Here is an 18,904-nt window from a genome sequence, read left to right on the forward strand (position 1 = left end):
TTCAGTTGTTCAGTCCTGTCCCACTCTTTGCGACCCCATGGACTGCAGCATACCAGGCCTCCTTGTCCATCACCAACTCCTGAAACTTACTCAAACTCATCCATCGAGTTAGTGATGCCATCCAACCATCTCATCCTCTGTTGTCCCCTTCTCCTCCAGCCTTCAATCTTTCCTAGCATCAGGGTCTTTTCTAATGAGTCAGTTCTTCACATCAGGTGGCCAAAGTATTGGAGTTTCAGCTTCAGTATCAGTCCTCTTCCAACGAATACTCAAGACTGATCTCCTTTAGGATGGACTGGTTGGATCTCCTTGCAGTCCAAGGGACTCTCAAGAGTCTTCTCCAATACCACAGTTCAAAAGCATCAATTCTTCAGCACTCAGCTTTCTTTATTGTCCAACTCTCACATCCATACATGACCACTGGAAAAACCATAGCTTTGACTAGGTGGACCTTTGTTGGCAAAGTAATGTCTCTGCTTTTTAATGTACTGTCTAGGATGGTTATAGCTTTTCTTCCAAGGAGCAAGCATCTTTCAATTTCATGGCTGCAGTCACCATCTGCAGTGATTTTGGAGCCCCCCCAAAATAAAGTCTCTCACTGTTTCCATTGTTTCCCCATCTATTTGCCATGAAGTGATGGGACCAGATGCCATGATCTTCATTTTCTGAATGCTGAGTTTTAAGCCAACTTTTTCACTCACGTCTCACTTACATTAAGAGGCTCTTTCAGTATCAAAAGTCAAAACTTAACAAACCCAGTCTAGCAATGTATAAACGTGATAGACATGACCTTGTTCAATTATCCCAGTTATGCAAGATTATTTCATATTGGAAAATGAGTTACATTAGTGTAAAATCATAAGATGGTAGAAAACATTTGATAGAATCCAACATGTGGATTTATAAATTCAACAACTGAACATAATACTGAGACAAGGCTACTCATGCAGGAATGGACACTTCATATCTAAGACAGTAGGCAAAGCAGAGCTGTAAAAAACAAAGCCTGAACTTCCCAAGCATGTGTCAATTGAATAGCCACTTGGAAAATGTGTTTGCAAAACAAGGTTAATTACAACATGTGTAGGCCATTTGAGTGGAATGATGGGGCAGAACCAGTTTGTTTGCTTGCTTGTTTATTTATGTATGGCTGTCCTGGATCTTTGTGGCTGTGCATGGGCTTTCTCTAGCTGATGCGAGCGAGAGCTCCTTTTTGTTGTGATTTGCAGGCTTCTCATTTCAGTGGCTTCTCCTATCACAGAATGCGGGCTCTAGGAGCGCGGGCTTCAGTAGCTGCAGCTCTCATGGACAGACTCTAGAGCACGTGCTCACTAGGGCACAGGTTGTGGCAACTGGGCTTAGTGGCTCTGTAACTCGTGGAATCTTCCCAAACCAGGGATTGAACCTGTGTCCCCTGCATTGGCAAGCAAATTCTTAACCCCTGGACCACCAGAGAAGTCCTGAATTAGGTGTGGTTTGTGTGTGTGTGTGTGTTTGGTTTTTTTTTTTTTTTAATATTTAATTCTTTTTAGACCTCTGGATTGTATCAAGCGTAGGCTGGAAACTCTTGGATGAAAATGGACACTGCAGACCACAGGTAGAATTTCTCCATTTTGGAGCCTAAGGTTTTGAGAAGTTTTTCAGACTTTCAGCTGATGAAATCAGCTTACTCAGGTAATTGAAGATAATCACATTAATTAGAGTCAGCTGTGTAGAGATGTTAACTATCTCTACAGAATGCCATCACAGAAATGTGCCCAGTCATGTTTGGATGTAACTGGCTGCCACAGCCTAGCTAAGCTGATACAGAAAACTCCTCACCACAGGTATGACAGAGAAATTTTCTTAAGTTGCTTGGTTGGTTAGCTGGTCAATTTGGTTTCATTTTTAAGAGGAAAGGGGGTGATTCTCTACACTCCCTCTACATATAGAAAAGAAGGAGTGAATGAATTTGTATATATTCAGAGAAGATAGAGTATATTCAGAGTAGATTCGAGAAGATAGAATCTAAACATTTTTAGAGATTGGTTCCCAACCCTAACTACATTAGAATCATCTGAAGAGATTTCAAAAACATAGTCAAGCTCCAACCCAGACTATTTAAACCACCATCTCTGGTGTTTGAGCCTAGGCAGAAGTATTTTCTGAAAACTCCCCAGATGCTATTATCAATGTGGAGCCAAAGTTTAAAACTACTACCCTAATGAAACTAAAGCAAAAGAGATCATTAGTACAGAAGTAGACAGATTGAAAGTTTGATAGGAAGTGGTGGCGTTTCCTCCTGATGCCTGTGTTTTTCTCAGTGAAGATATGAGGTTATCTGCTTAAGAGTGAAGAGGAAAGGAATAGAGGTTAAATATTTGAAGATTAAATGACGTTTAATATAGTCCTGGAAATGAGTGATAGAGGAAGTAGGCAGGGAGAGAAGGAAGAAGTATTATATTGAGGGTTCTTTTGAGCTTAGTGACAACCCGTAGTGACACCAAACTTCCTTGCCATACAGCTTTCCTCAGCCTTGACTTGGCTTATTTGTAAGAGAATAGACACTGTATATTTAATTAGATGAATTAGACAAAAAACAGACGTGCAAGGAACTGCAGGTCTCAGGCAAGTTGACTTGAAATGCCAGACATTAGAAGGTATAGTTGTTAAGGAGGGAAGAAAAATGAAAGACATTTGGATTGGGGAAAAGAAACATGTAAAAAATTAAGAATAATTCTTCCTAGGAAAATAAGAGAAATCTTAGGGGCCCATGAGTAAAGCCTTCGAAGGGGAATAGAATTTGCTAGTTGAACTGAGAGACTAAGTGTTAAGGCTAAGGGAATATTGTAAACAAGTATTGTGAAAACACATTGCTTATTTCAAAAATACTGAGAAACTGTATTTCCCAAGCATAGCTTACATCTGTAAAGAGCTGGAAAGAGATTTATATGGTATCAGAATCAGACTGCATGAGCTGCCATAAATTCTGATTTGGTAATAATGATGCTTCTAAAATAAGTATTATTATTCCAGCAGGGCAATATCTGATTCTGCCTTTTATTTATCAATTGAAAATTTTGCAAATAATATATTTCTAAACATATTTTAGTTTCTATACTTCAAAGAATGTTTCAAAAATAAGAGATTACCATTTTATTCAAAACATACAGAATTGCACATAAAAGTTTTTTAAAATATAGCTGAACCAGAGATAATAACTGATTACTTTCAAAATTGACCAATTTTCCTTCATTCCCTGTGTAATACTTTATCAAGCTCAAACTGACCTCATAAGGTTCAGATGACATTTCTGCTTTCAATGAAGAAAAGTTGCCTATGTGGGGGCCAGCTTTATTCTCTTGAACTGGAGAATTTAATTTTCTATTCTACCTCTGAAATTCAAGAAGTTATTATTGTCAATTGATTAGAGCTTTTGAGTGGTTCCAATATTCCCTTAAAGGGACTACTCATATCTGCTGTATATATTTAAAGGAAAGTCATACACTACTGAGTTACTTCTTTTTAATAGGTGACTTGCAGACTAAATGAATTATTGCTGCTTAGAATATTTAATGCAGTTATGCCTCATTAAACCCTATCACCTCTTATTTGGATTCCCATCGCGGCATCTTTATAGTTTTCCACCTCCTCTCCTTCAAATGGATCCCTGCACAGTCATCTGAGACCTTTCTAAAATCTGTATCTGACTGTAACATGTCCCTTCTGAAACTTTGCAGTGGTTCCTATTGCCAAAGCATACCAAGAAAATGGACAACATCCTTGACAGCATCTTTTCTTATTATCTTTCCCTCAAAATCAGGTCATTGAAAAAAATTCATCCTGTTGTTTTTCTGGTTCTCTCTCATACTTGAACTATGGCAAATACTTTTTGTCTGGTTCCCCCACTTGCACAGGGAATTGTTATTCTATTGGTATAAAATTTCAGTTGTGCAAGATGAGTAAATTCTAGAAATCTGCTGTACAGTGTAGTACCTACACTTAATGATACTGAATTGTGCACTTGAAAATATGAGTGGGTAAAGTTCATGTTAGGTATTATCTCCTGAAAAGGGAGACATGAGGAAATTTTGGAGGCAATGAATTATGTTTATTATTTTGATTTTTGTGATGGTTTCCATATTTGTATATGTCCAAACTCATTGAATCTTATCCATTAAATATGTATTTTTATATATCAAGATTATATTAAGAAATTAAAATTTTTTTAAAAAAGAAATTAAAATTAAAGTAAGCTCTAAGGAAAGGGAAGTCAGGGGCCTAGAGACAGAAAGGTGAAAGTGAAGTCGCTCCGTGGTGTCTGACTCTTGGAGACCCCATGGACTGTAGCCTACCAGGCTCCTCTGTCCATGGAATTTTCCAGGCTAGAGTACTGGAGTGGGTTGCCATTTCCTTCTCAAGGGGATCTTCCTGACCCAGGGATTGAACCCAGGTCTCTCACATTGCAGGCAGATGCTTTACCGTCTGAGCTACAAGGGAAGTTAGAGACAGAAGAAGCCTGTCTAAAGCTAGATGGAGATGGATGAAATGTTTAGGCCATTTTGGTTACCTACTTACTTCTCACTCACCCCCCAAACCCTATACACACACACACACACACAGAAATACACATGCACATATATATACACAGACACACAAAGATATACACAGTCACACACTTGCACACAGATATACATGCAAGTGCACATACAGACAGACACACATGCAAACAGACATACAGACAGACATAGGCACACACAGACATACAGAAACACATAGACACACAGAGATACATGCACACAGGCACACAGCCACATACATGCACACAGGCACACATACATACACAGAAACACACATAGACACACACTCAGACACGCTTTCCTTTTCTCTGGAAAGAGAACAGAAAAATACCAGGTGGACTGAAGGAGAAACCCTGATAGAGAACTACGCCCCTCTCAGACTTTAAAATGAGGAGGGTTAGGAATGAGGGGATGGCTTGTCAGAAGTTGTGGTGCGGAAAGCAAGAAGGAGAAAGCACTTTGACCCAGGATGGTGTTGATATAACAGTAAAAGACTTTCATGAATGTCAGTATTTTAAAGAATAGGAGAGGGAGAAAATCATTTAAATCTTCTTGGCTTTATGTTAGACTTTCTGGTTCTAGCATTCAGTCAAATCTTAGACAAGTAGACCTTTTTTCTTACAAATGCTCACTCTTACACGAAATATGTTTTGCATAATAAAAAAATCTGTTTTAAAAAACTATTGAATTTGTAATAGAGAAGGAGAAAATTATTCTCAGATAAACTTTTGTCACCCTGTGATCTCCAATTATCACCTCAGTGATGAAAATACTTGCATTGATGAATCTGAGAAAGAAAAAAAAAAAGTTTTAAAAAAATCAATGTAAAATGCTGATTGGCTAATGCTCCAGAAATAATCTGAAGTTGAGAATCTGCAATGGAAATAATCCTGAAAGTGAGCTATTGTCATTAAACTGACCAAAAGCAAATTAAAATTTTAACTGAAATATTAAGTTTAGGATTGAAAAATCTACAATCTCAAGACGGTGCATGATCATCAAAAAAGAGTGTTCAAGGGTAGAATACATTATTTACATTTTGAAAAAAATGTTTAGCATTAAATATGTAAGAAAATAACTGGGGTAAGTTCATAATTTGGAGAATTTTCAACCTGTTATTACTTTTTGTACAAAGTATTATCACCATTTTCTCAAGCTGTATTTTTAATTCTTCTTTTGAATGAAACAAATGCAGGACTTCCTCAGGGCCTTCATTAAGACAGATTAAGAGAGCAGTTATTTCAAGGAATATGAATTTTATGTACATAACCACAATATTTTCAAGTAACATTATTCTAAATACAGGAGACTATATGACTTAGTGGAAAAACACTGCACTTTCAGAATAGCTGGATTCTAACCATAGTTTTATCACTAATTGGTGCCATGATACTGTATCCTTTCTCAAAGCCTTATTTTCCCTGAGTAAAGGGTTGAATGATACATAATCCACAAGGTTCCCCTTGGATGTAACTAAATTGAGAACACAATTGCATTTTAAACAAAACCTTTCTGCTGATTCACTTGCTCCCATTTTATGTAAATCCCGCTCCCAAAATCACTATTATTAGCCACATTTTACGGAGAAGGCAATGGCAGCCCACTCCAGTACTCTTGCCAGGAAACTCCCATGGACAGAGGAGCCTTGTAGGCTGCAGTCCACAGGGTCGCTAAGAGTTGGATACCACTGAGCGACTTCACTTTCACTTTTCACTTTCATGCACTGGAGAAGAAAATGGCAAGCCACTCCAGTGTTCTTGCCTGGAGAATCCCAGGGAAGGGGGAGCCTGATGGGCTGCCGTCTATGGGGTCGCACAGAGTCAGACACGACTGAAGTGACTTAGCAGCAGCAGCAGCAGCAGCCACATTTTAAAAGATTTTTATGCAGTCTGAGTCAATATCTGAATCTAAATAGGTGTAATTAGTAAAGTAAGAACTCCCTCTCTGTGGAATTTACTGTGTTTCTCATCAAATCCTATCTTGCTACATAATTTTGGTATTGGTAATTTCCTTGTAAACCTCATGACTTGTTTGTATAATTATTATAATTCTTTGTTTCTGGATTTTAAGCACAATAGAAAGACAAATTAAAAGACATTAAATTAAAATAGGGCAATTAAAAGACAAAGCAGTGAGCATAAACATTATTTAATCCCTGCTCATGATCAAGAAATACCAGTGTGGGGACTGTGGCTCTTCCATTCATGTGCCCTAAAAGCCAGTTCTAGACGGGTCACTGACAAAGGGACCACTGTCAGTTGGCCAAATCATTTGTCTAATTCATTGTTCAGTGCCTCTTTGGTGGATGCTTTCTGTTAGGCATTAACATATTCAAACATTACACTTGCAACAGCCAACTCCCATGTATCCATTCACAGCGATCCCAGAACTTCTCGTCTCTGATCTTCTGGTCTTTTCCTTTCATACCCCTGACCGTTCTACTAGGCCATACAGAATACATGTACAGAAATAAACATGTACAGAAATAAACATGTATTCTCCCTTAAGGTCAGTTCTACTTCTACAAAGAACAGGTGATCATATTCTCCATTTGCCCCTCCACCCACTGGGAAGATTTTTCTGTCTCCACTATTATCAAGAAACACTGCCATCCCCACATTTATCCAGATTCAGTTTGCATACCTCTACTGAGCCTACCCATTCAGAAATCAAACTTAGGCCTTTTCCTCCTTTTTCCAGTTGCTCATAGAAAATTCATCTACAAAGGGGCACTAGTGAAAGACATAGAGTCCAGGCCACCCGCTCATGCAGTTTGCCCATGCTCTTAATTTCAATCTCAAATGCATCTTTTCTGACTTAAGATGGACACTGCTGAGCCTTCTGCTTTATGATGTTGTGGGTCTAAAATAGCTCAACTCATAATGGGCAATTCCCACTTGGTGCCCCTTGGCCAAGTATCATGCCAGAAGATGACTCTCTAATGAAGTGGAATTCTCCACTGCAGATGACATGGTCTTGTTCCAGAAGCCCAGTAGTAGGCATTAGGATTCTCTCACTAGGGTTTGCTGTAAACTTGGATTCCATCTTTTCTCACCACTGACACTTCTAACACTATAGAACCTGTTAGATGATACGGCCCAAGTAGTAGGACCACTGGTACCATAGCCTGCAGCAGAACCTTCTTCTGCTTGAGAACCCTTTTCTACTCTGGGACTTTATTCAAAAAACTGGAAGCCTTCCATATCACTGGACTTAAGGGCTGTAGCAGTATTTCTATGTGCACAATGTTTTCTAGCCAAACCCCCCAGAGTCCTACCATGTGTTGTGGTTTCTTCTCTACTACAGGAATTAGTAATTTTGTCTTTTACCCTTCAGGGGATATTACAAATATCCCTGATCACTAGACCACTGAATGCTTGACAAAAACAGCTGTTCTTTAAAAATGTGTGTTAACAAGGCCTCCAATGTACTAGCTACCAGTTTTTCATCAATGTAATTGCATCAATCCAATAACGCGGTAATCTGTGACATGTCCAAATGATTTAGATTCCTTTTGAATATATTATGACAAAGTGGGAGAGTTAATGTAATCCTGGGGGAAAACTATAAGTAAATATTTTTGTCTATTCCACACAAATGCAGCTTTTCTCTGATCTTTTCTGATCAAAACAAAGATTTTTTTAAAGTACATTTGCAAAACCCATGTCTGTGTACCATGCACCTGAATCCTTATTGGTCAGCATTTATCAATAATACCACATGTAGCATAGCAACCATGACCAGAGCTGTTACTTGCCTCAGTTTACAGTAGGCTACAGTCATTCTCCACAATCCATTCATTTTCTCTGAGGGCCAGAATAAAGAAGTTAGGGTCAGGCATCCTTTAGCTCCCTAATGTGATGCTAATTTCCACTATCACTTCCTATTCTCCAGGGATGCTTTGATTTACTATCTTGGCTGGGAGGAGGGAGAAGGAAATAATTTTGGAGTCTTCCACTTGGTCTTTCCAATAAATTCAAGGATTCAAAATGAAGAACACTCCAGCCTCCAACTTGCAACTCAGTTATATATTTGGAGGCAGAGAAATGACAGCCAGTTATGTCTGTTGTCACCGTGGATCCACTCTGAACCAGACTTTAGCAGGATTCCATTTAGTCCATGACTCCTGTGATTCCCGTTACTGGAGGACCATGATGATACACTGAGTCTCCTAGTATCAGTGTCAACTCAGACTCTGTGTCGTAGAGTCCTCTGGTTGTTTCCCTCTCCCCAGTACATTAAATCACATGAGTAAATGACTATAAGTCTCTTTGGGGGAGGATTAAGGGACTCAGAACAGAGTATACCTTCTGTGGTGGCACAGACTTGTTCCTCCTCTGCACATGGTCATCTCTTCGGTCAGAAAGTTCTGGATCTCAGGATTGTTTTAGGTTTGAGAACTGAGCAGAGAATTGTGTTTTTATTGAGATAATAGGCCTCAGCTTCCTGTTCCTCCATTCTATCCTGCTTCTGATCATAGATGTCAAACAGCACACTTCTTGGCTATCTATTTTGCGTCTGCTGGTGTCATGTTTTACTGGCAATCTCCATAACTCCCTGAAGGTCCAGTCCCTTTTGTCTATGACCCCAGTTCTATGGACCCCTTGTTTCTGGCAGTTAAGCATCGCCCCCTAGACTCAGTTACTTCAGGGCTTGTCATCCTCATGGTTACTGATCAGACTAGCTCTGTGAGCGCTCCTCCTAGTTTCTGCTCTGTCCCTCTGGGATGAGCTGTCACTGAACTTCTCATGGATGCTTGTACCCCTACCAATGCATTCCTGACTGCCCTGCTGAATGCTGCATTCCTCTAAATGCTGGGATTCTCTATTGGGCCTTCTGACCTCATAAAAATTCCATCAGGCCCACATTCCTGAGTCATCATCTTCTTCCTCTACAACCTGTCAGGCAATAGAGGCATTTGCACTTGGTTCAGCGTGAATCATCTTATTCTTAGCTTCTAAGAGTTACTCTTAGTGGTGTTCCTTTTTCTGGGGCCCTTACCCAGGTGTAAAATCAAATGTTCCAGGAAAATGCTGCCAAGTCAATATATTGCTTTTGTTCAGTTCTTAATTCTGGCCCCTGATCAAACACCCTCAAAACCTTGCCCTCTGGGCATTCCCTTGGCTACCACTGAAAGCTTCCTCAGTGCATAATCTCATTCCTTCCTTATCAAGTTCACCATGTCTCTCATTAGATGGTGCTAGAATTTAATCATAATCAGCACCCTTGTAGCCAGGATAGGGAGAAGGAAACTCTGGAGAAGGGCACCTATTGTCTTGCAGCCTTTTCCTACAGGAGAAGTGCTAGCTCCTTAATAAGGGGGGAAGCCTCCTTCCCCTGGCCAGTCCCCAGGGTCAGAGGGACCTGAAGAGCTACTCTTCTCAGGGATGTTGTTAAAACAAAAAGTTGCACAAGAAGACTTTGTTCAGGGCTATTGAAATAGAGAAGAGGGGCCAGAACTCGGTCTAACATCAACTCTATGGAAACAAATGGTAGGAGGGTTTTCAAGCTCTAGGGTGAGCTATGGAAGCATGCTGGAGGATGTCAGGGGCACAGGTTGACCAGTAGGATGTGTCTAGCACATTGAGTTATTCCTGATTTCACATGTGTTTTTCTCTGTTATTAGGCCATCTGTATAATTGGTGCCTTTGGAGCTTCGGTTCCTACCCTCCCACAGAGCCTGGGGAATGATGTACTAGCTTTCCTGATGATTAGATTTGAAAAGGATGGCTCCCAGGTCATCCCAGAAAGACCTTCCTGAATTGTAAAGCAGTCAAGAGGTTTTTAAAAGGATTTACATCTGAAAAGGGCAAAAAATGTATAATTACACATTTTCTAAAGTGAATGTTCCAAAGAAAGAGAGTTCAGGAGCTTAGAGACAGGAAGAAGTCTATCTAAAGCTTAATTAAGGTGAGAGGAACATTAAGGCCATCTCAGTCCGCATTTCCAGGGTTCACCTTTTCCCAACCACTGCTCTGACCTTAGGGTATCAGTACTGTCTCTGCTGCACTTTTAAACATCTCTTGGAGCTCTGCAGTTCTAAATACAAAATCTGGGTCAACTCTCCTACTGCATCTGCCCTTCCAAAGCAAGAAACAAAGGCTTCTACATAGACTACCTTAGCAGTCCTCCAACTGTCACACTTAAATTATTTGTTAACTGCCCTCAATTTACCATTGTCCTTCTATAAGGCCTCAGTTTAATTTAGTACTAAACAGTTGTTTAAAATGCCTTAATCATTAGACCAGCAAGGACAGTCCTCTCCATAGGGACATCTTCCTGGGTCGCCACTCATGAAGTCATCAGCAGTTTGGCTACCACTTGATTGCAAGGACTGTGGTGGCTCGCATGGTAGAGAATCTGCCTGCAATGCAGGAGATCCAAGTTCGATCCCTTGGAGAAAGAAATGGCAACCCACTCCAGTATTCTTGCTTAGAAAATCCCAGGGACAGAGGAGTCTGGTAGGTGCTACAGTTCATGGGGTGGCAAAGACTTGGATACAACTGAGCGACTAACACTTTCATATCTTCTTTGCCTTGCACTTCACTCAAGATGAGGTCTCACTTGCCAACCCCAAACCACCTCTCTCCACTGTGCCCTCACAGCACATTGTGTACACTTTGTGTCACTTTGGGTCTTCCAAGAAGAAGATATCTGGTGTAGACCCTCGGGCAAGACCAGATGTGCCAGGGATTTGGGGTGTTTCCTGTGAAGCATAAGGCAATAGGGAGGAGAAGCAGGCAGGGAAAGCCTTCAGGTTGAGATGAAAGGCTGACAATAATGAAGACAGAGAAGAAAAGGAAGGCTGGGGAAGGAAGAGAGCCTTAGACCACAGAACAGTTCTGAGAGAATCTTGGACCAGCTGAGGGTAGGCTAAGTAAACAAGCAGAGACCACATCCCCTGCACTGTCAGGCAGATTCTTTTCTAGTGCACCACCAGGGAAGTCCTTGATGTTCTTTTAAAGGAATGAAAAAGAATGTTTGAGCCTGGTGTAAACATGCTGTTGGTCCCTGAATTTTAATGCTGGCTTTTAATGATGGTGCAGCAGACTTTTAGCAGAGCTTAAAATTTCTCTGTAGTACACTCTTCAAAGGAATGCTGAGTCACTGCCTCTGCAACTGTTTGGTACTCTCATAAAATGGAAAGTGAAGGCGTATCTGCTGCCAAGGTAAATGTAAAGTCCCAGGACCTAGATTCATTCGGATACATAACTGTGGTCAGGCCACACAGACAGCTGTGCTCTAGCTCTCTGTACCCTCTGTTTGACCAGTGCCTGCTTCCCCTACACCTTACTCAGGAGCCTGACCTTCTACATGCTTGCCTCAGGCTCCAGCTAGCAACTGCCCTTATCAAACAGGTGGTTCAGTTCAGTTCAGTCGCTCAGTCGTGTCCGATTCTTTGCGACCCCATGAATTGCAGCACGCCAGGCCTCTCTGTCCACCACCAACTCCCGGAGTTTCCTCAAACTCATGCCCATCGAGTCAGTGATGCCGTTCAGCCATCTCATCCTCTGTCGTCCCCTTCTCCTTCTGCCCCCATCCCTCCCGGCATCAGGGTCTTTTCCAATGAGTCAACTCTTCGCATGAGGTGGCCAAAGTATTGGAGTTTCAGCTTCAGCATCAGTCCTTCCACTGAACACCCAGGACTGATCTCCTTTAGGATGGACTGGTTGGATCTCCTTGCAGTCCAAGGGACTCTCAAGAGTCTTCTCCAACAGGTGGTAAGGATTATCAAATCAGCAGTTTCTTATCACACTGCTGCCTTCCCTAATGGGCCCTCCTGACTTAAGCTCCCCTATGACGGGCATTCTCCTCTTCCCCCTGCCCCTGCAGGGAAGAACACTGCCGCCATGTCCTGGGTTGCATATGGTGGGATGTAGCTCTCGGACCCTGTTTCAGACTAATGAGCTCCCCCATCCCTTAAACCAGAGGTCCCCAACCTCTAGGATCTAATGCCTGATGATCTGAGGAGGAGCTGATGTAATAGTAAGAGAAACAAGGTATACATTAAATACAGTATGCTTGAGTCATCTCGAAACTATCCCCCGACCCGCTTCCATGGTAAAATTGTCTTCTGCAAAACCAGTCCCTGCTGCCAAAAAGGTTGGGGACCGCTGCTTTAAAGGTAGATGTAACAGACGTCTCTGTTACAAACTCTGAGCTCTTTCTTCAGTCTTAAAGCTGGGCAAGTACAGGAGTTACAGCCCTGTGAGGTGCAACCCAAAATTAGTTGAGATGGATTTTTTTTTAAATTAAGATCTAGGACCTCAGTTGAAACACATCTAGCCTAGTGACCTTTCTATTCATGTATTTTTCCTTTATTTTTGTTCCTTTTTCTGTTTGCACACTGTTGCTTTTCATCACTATCATTAATAGCATTGTCAAAACTCACTATTAAAAGTATCATTTGCCTTCAATATGTTATATGTTATCCAACCTGAGCTGATATCTGCAGCCTCCTATGTATTAATACAACAGGACTGATTCAGGGCTAAGGGCCAAATAAAAGGTAAAGCCGAAAACTCAAACCCATCTTTTTCAGAAACAGCAAAACCAAAAGGTGGGATCTTGAGTCAGAAAGTGAGAGAGAGCTAACAGGGACATTCTTCTTCCAGTCATCATGACATTTAGCCTCACTTGAACCTGGATGTTCGGTGGGGGAGAGGGGGTGGGCTGACCTCACCCACAGAGGGACATTTGTATGGAAACTGCTCTGAGGTCAGGAGATTTTGAGGAGATAAAGAAATCCTGCTGATGGACATTAGTCCCTCCATTCCTTCTCCAGTTTCCTCACCTTCCTTGACTATTTTGACATCGAGAATATTTTTAAAGTACAACATATATATTTTAAGATACTTGCCTGAGAAGCAAAGCTAATTATTATTCAGTGATTGGGTTTGTGTGTGTGTGTGTGTGTGTGAGTGGTGTTTAGAATTCATTATTAAGAACTCTTATCAAGCTCTGGGTGCTTTCTCACTGCAGTCACTTTTCCTTCCTAAGATAGATCGCTAATTTGGCATTAAAAAAATTGATTTCCCCCCCTAAACATTCTGGACTCAATAAGGCAGCTCATATCCATAAAGGAAGAAACATATCCAAGTATTTTAAAGAAAAAGAATTTAACAAGAGAATCATTTTTCAGTAAATATTTTAAAACACTTAATTCAATAATTAATCTCTCTGTGGAAAGCCCGCATCCTGTTTCTCCCTGCCATCTTCCAGGGTAAAAAGCATGAAGTATGTGATATTTGCTTGCATTGCCAACTGCCAGACTGAACTCACTGCAAAAGGGAGGGGAGCTAGAAATTTCAGACCCATCTCTAGATAGATGGATAGACAATAGATTGTTAGATGGATAGACAAGTATATCGAAGGGTAGATAGATAGACAAATGAATAAATAGATATAACAGAGAAAACTTCCCCTGCTGCAGGCTTTGTGAATCATGCCCTCTGCTGGAGCCCCACAGCCTCGGTTAAGGATGTATGATCAATGGTTATACTGAGTGCACCAAGAACTTGTTCATCAGTGATGCTCTTGCTAATGGAGAAGATGCTCAAAGTGCATGCTCACTGTGTATGCTCGTCTCTCAGAGATGAGAACCTTTTTATTGTGATCTATTTGTGATTTATTTCTTAAACGACTAATGAGACTTAGATTTTTCTGATAGCTTAGGGTCTTCAGCTTTCTGCTTGCATCATTTATCCTTAATAGCAAAATCTACATTTAAGGAGCTTTAGTTTTCTCTTCATTTACATGTAGTTACACAGGTAAAAGATGTAATCATCCCTTACAAATGGACCCTTCCCCACTTCTATCTCTCAATATTTTGTGGAGATTTTTGTCTTTATGCAAGGAGTGTACCTAGAAGGCATGGGGGCAGGAAGTCCCCTATTTAAAGAAAACTGCATTTAATGTAATTCAAAATCAATACTTCATACCCTTTAACATCACCAATATGCCACTCAGGCTGTCCTAAAACATCCCCAAAGGAGTTCCATGGAAAACAGGAAATAGGCTGTTTGCAGTTCAATAAGGACACCCCAAATACTATTCCACTGTATCTTATGTCAGAAAAAAGAACACAACCTACATCAATTTGAAATATCTTTTAGAAAATTTGGATATAATAAGATATATTTGTTTTCCTTTCCCAGATAACCTAAAGCAATAGCAATAGTAATCATTTGAGTACTTAGTATGCTATACAAATTATTATCTTTGCAAAACTCCTACAATGTAGGCATTATAATTGCCATTTTAGAATGAGGAACCTGAAACTCAGAAAGACAACAAATCTGAGCAGAGTTGCACAGTTACTGCATGGCAGAGCTAATATTTTCAATCTGTCTAGTCATGTTCCAAAGCCCATGTCTACAATAAAATAGGAAGACTGTAATTTTCTGATACTTGATATTCCCAAAAGAGTGAAGTGTAGAGAATATGAAAATTCCCCTCAAATGAGAAAACTAATCTAATTTTAAAAAGAAGCATCATGAACAGAATCAGGCAAGTAAGTAAAAGTACCTATTCAAGTACACAAATCACTGTGATCATTGGAAAACATGTCACTGTCATGTGAAAGGCAAAAAGAGGAGAGTAGTATTTACAGCAGTAGGAGAAAATTCCTGTATCTTTAGCATATTTGTAAAAGGAAAAGAAGTATGATCCTATAATGATGAATCTAAAGCAACAGGAAGGTTTGTCTCCCTCCTAACACTTGTCCAAAGGCTGCCACTAGTATCTTCAGTATAGCTGGGTGAGGATACTTAGCTCCTTAACCTAGGTGAAGCTTCACCTAGGTTGGCTAGGCCAGTGGGGCTTGCATTATTTCTTTATGTATATATTGAATTTTTAAAGTCTTCTATTTACAAATATGATATAACTTTGTTTCTACATATTCAAGCCATAGAAAAAGGCACAGCATTTTGTTCTGTTATAGTCTCCAATTCTTCTATTTTTACTTCCTTTTCCTTTCCTACCTTTATTTGAGATTGCTATTTACAAAAAGATTGGCACAATAAGCTTCAACCATCCCACTTTCTGCTTCCAAGTGGCAACCACTTGGAATTTTTCAATTTGATATTTTGGAATATACCTCTGCATCTCCATGTAACATGTTTTATTCATGTTTCTACTTTCCACATTTTCTCACTGAAATTATCTGTTGAGTCCCTTTTTGGAAAGATAAGGACATATCTTTTCTCTACACTTAACACACACAAAAACACACATCCTTTCAATTTAGCAAAAGTGAAATTTTGTTTTGTTTTTTAGGACTGAATCCAGCATACTATGAAAGTTCCTTAGTTGTGTCCAACTCTTCATGACCCCATGGACTCTAGCATGTCAGGCTCCTTTGTCCATGGAATTCTCCAGGCAAGAATACTGGAGTGGGTAGCCTTTCCCTTCTCTAGGGGATCTTCCCAACCCAGGGATCAAACCCAGGTCTCCTGCATTGTGGACGGACTCTTTGGGTAACTTTTTGTTTTTGTACATTTTAACTTTGAGCTAATATTTTATCTCTTTCGAGTTCTATTTATTCATTTATATAGTCTTCACTAATTTAACCCCAATTGCTCCTTCTGTTTTATAATAAACTTCTTTTCTCTTCTTACTAAAAAATAACTTTCCTGGGATCTTCCAACTTGCTACAATCTGAACTGATTCCTCTCCATGACCACCTCTGGTTCTGGACACTCTTCACTATCACATTAATTCCCTTTACCTCTCTTTTGTAGGATCTCCTTTCTCCTGGATCCCATCTTCTGTTTGGGGTGAAGAAAGTGTTTATTTCTTTGCCTCCTGCTTGGGTGGGAGTATATCTTCTGACATATTGCTAAAAAAGCTTCGCATGTGGAACCTTTTTTGAGAATTTGCACTGTGAATATTCTCTTATTCTATCATCTTTGCACTTAATAGTTTGGTAACATATAGAATACTAGATTAGAAATAGTGCCTTTCAAAATTGTTAAGATATTTCTCCACTGTCTTCTAGGCTCAGAAATGACTAAAATCATTCAAATTCTTGATCTTGTCTTTGAAACCTAGCTTCCCCCTTGTCAATATTCCTCTCATTTCCCAGGAATGTACTTTGATTGACTGTTTCTGTCCATTATGTTAGGCACTCTAAGTGTGAAGCTCTTTTGAGTGGGAACTCATATTCTCTAGATTTGCTCATTTTTTGAAAATTGTTTTATTCATGATTTTATCCTCTCTATGCACTTTTCTTCTTGGAAAATTTTTTCAGCTCTCTTTAACTGCTCCCCCACCCCCGCCCCGCATTTCCAATTTATTGACTTTTGAGCCCTAATTTATGAGAAAATTGCTGGGTTTCCCTGGTAGCTCAACTAGTAAAGAATCTGCCTGCAATGCTGGAGACCCCAGTTCAATTCTTGGGTCAGGAAGATCATAGGGTGGCAAAGAGTCAGACATGACTGAGTGACTAAGAACACACATACAAGGGAGAATTGCTAACTATATTCCAAGTCTTGTTTTCAATTTTTCATTTCTGCTCTTATATTTTCAATTGTAAAAATCTCTCTTTAAGTCTTTGAATGTTACTTTTTCAAAGCATTCATTTTAGTTTATGAACACAATAACTTCTTTTTGCTCCAATGATATTTATGCTATTTTAATGATTTTTTTTCCTTCTCTCTACTTAAATCACATTTTCTTTCTTTTTTCCTACCTGTTTTTTTGCTTATGTTTTTGCTCACATTTAAGAATGGTACATTAAGAACCCAAATGGAAGCTCTGGGAGCTGGGCTCTTCAACTTTGGCCTATACATTTGGCTGGAACATTTCCTAGTGGAAATCCTGGTGTTGGCATATTTAGAGCTTTCCTCTGGGGCTGCTCAAATTCCCCAGCAAAGATTCTTGTGTCCTGTTTGGAGGGAACCCTTCTGGCTGCTTCTTGGGGAAACTGTTTTTTTTTTTTTTTCCCAGGTTGCCAACACCATCCAATTCTGTGATTTATTATTAAAATTGCATTCTCTCACTTGAACACAGTTTATGCAAAAGACACTAAGATTACCAGGAGGCAGAGATGGCAAACAGTTAAAATTTATCTCAATGGAATTTGTCTTTCTAATGAAGAGGAACTAAAAAGCCTGTTGATGAAAGTGAAAGAGGAGAGTGAAAAAATTGGCTTAAAGCTTAACATTCAGAAAACTAAGATCATGGCATCTGGTCCTATCATCTCATGGGAAATAGATGGGGAAACAGTGGAAGCAGTGTCAGACTTTATTTTTTGGGGCTCCAAAATCACTGCAGATGGTGATTGCAGCCATGAAATTAAAAGACGCTTACTCCTTGGAAGGAAAGTTATCACCAACCTAGATATCATATTAAAAAGCAGGGACAGTGTCTCACCCAAAGAGGGCAGGGAAGCTCCACGCCCTTTCCCATACCTTGCCAACAAAGGTCCGTCTGGTCAAGGCTATGATTTTTCCAGTAGTCATGTATGGATGTGAGAGTTGGACTGTGAAGAAAGCTGAGCGCCGAAAAATTGATGCTTTTGAACTGTGGTGTTGGAGAAGACTCTTGAGAGTCCCTTGGACTGCAAGGAGATCCAACCAGTCCATTGTAAAGGAGATCAGTCCTGGGTGTTCATTGGAAGGACTGATGCTGAAGCTGAAACTCCAATACTTTGGCCACCTCATGTGAAGAGTTGACTCGTTAGAAAAGACCCTGATGCTGGGAGGGATAGGGGGCAGAAGGAGAAGGGGACAACAGAGGATGAGATGGCTGGATGGCATCACCGACTCGATGCACATGAGTTTGAGTAAACTCCGGGAGTTGGTGATGGACAGCGAGGCCTGGCGTGCTGCGATTCATGGGGTCACAAAGAGTCGGACACGACTGAGCGACTGAACTGAACTGAACTGAGTGATGTCCTTAATACGTTATCGTTTGTGTGTTTATGAAGGCTGATTAGAAGGTTGGAACTTTCACTTTCCTCCCTCCACCCTTCAGCCTCCAACGTCAGGAGAAAGGATAGGACTGGTGATTGAGTTCAGCCATCAGTGGCTAGTGCTTTAATCAATCATGTCACAAAGCCTCCATAAAAACTCAGAAAGGACAATTTCCAAGAGCTTTCAGGTTGGTGAACACGTGGAGATCTGGGGACAGTGTCTCACCCAAAGAGGGCAGGGAAGCTCCATGCCCTTTCCCATACCTTGTCCTGGGACTCTCTTTTATCTGGCTATTTCTGAATCATACTCTTTTATAGTCAACTCACAACTGAATAAGTAAAAAGTTTCTCTGAGCTCTGTGAACCACTAAAACAAATTAACCTCAAACCAAGGAGGGGGTCATTGAAATTGTTTGTTGATCTATGGCCA

General features: G+C 40.3%; 1 long non-coding RNA gene across 1 annotated transcript; it reads left to right on the forward strand.

The window, feature by feature from the left end:
- The first annotated feature begins 585 nt into the window (after positions 1 to 585).
- On the forward strand, positions 586 to 13,554 carry LOC122674827. Its single transcript, XR_006335053.1, has 3 exons — positions 586 to 729; positions 4,338 to 4,345; positions 13,542 to 13,554. It is a non-coding gene; the product is annotated as an uncharacterized LOC122674827 (long non-coding RNA).
- The last annotated feature ends 5,350 nt before the right edge of the window (positions 13,555 to 18,904 follow it).

The sequence above is a fragment of the Cervus elaphus genome, chromosome 18 (assembly GCF_910594005.1).
Source record: "Cervus elaphus chromosome 18, mCerEla1.1, whole genome shotgun sequence".
NCBI lineage: Eukaryota > Metazoa > Chordata > Mammalia > Artiodactyla > Cervidae > Cervus > Cervus elaphus.